The following is a 403-nucleotide window of genomic DNA, read 5'->3' on the forward strand; positions in this document are numbered from 1 at the left end:
ATACCTGCGAACGTATTGATGTCTTTATCGCCGGTCACCCAATTCCATAAGTTGAAATTCGTTAAATATTTGAATATGCCACGATAAAATTAATGGCCCATAAAAATTCTACCGTAAAGATGATAATTGCGACGAATGCTACGAGCATTTTGACGCAATATTATTTATACTAGTATATCATATACAGGGTGTTATGTAATACCCGCATCAACGCTTATTGTGGGATAGAGTGGACTAGACTAAGTCGAAAAGTCCTCTACCATTTTGTAATTTTCGCAAAAGTCAGCGAGTTATTAATTATTAAAAATCGCTGTCTTAGGCCGGCCCACTGCCCAATTGAAACGTGCGGCGAGATCGATCGATCGTTACTAGGCGCGCAGAGAGTTGTAACGATCGATCGATC

Source organism: Vollenhovia emeryi, unplaced genomic scaffold (genome assembly GCF_000949405.1).
Source record: "Vollenhovia emeryi isolate VEMERY1.0 unplaced genomic scaffold, V.emery_V1.0 DF939125.1, whole genome shotgun sequence".
NCBI lineage: Eukaryota > Metazoa > Arthropoda > Insecta > Hymenoptera > Formicidae > Vollenhovia > Vollenhovia emeryi.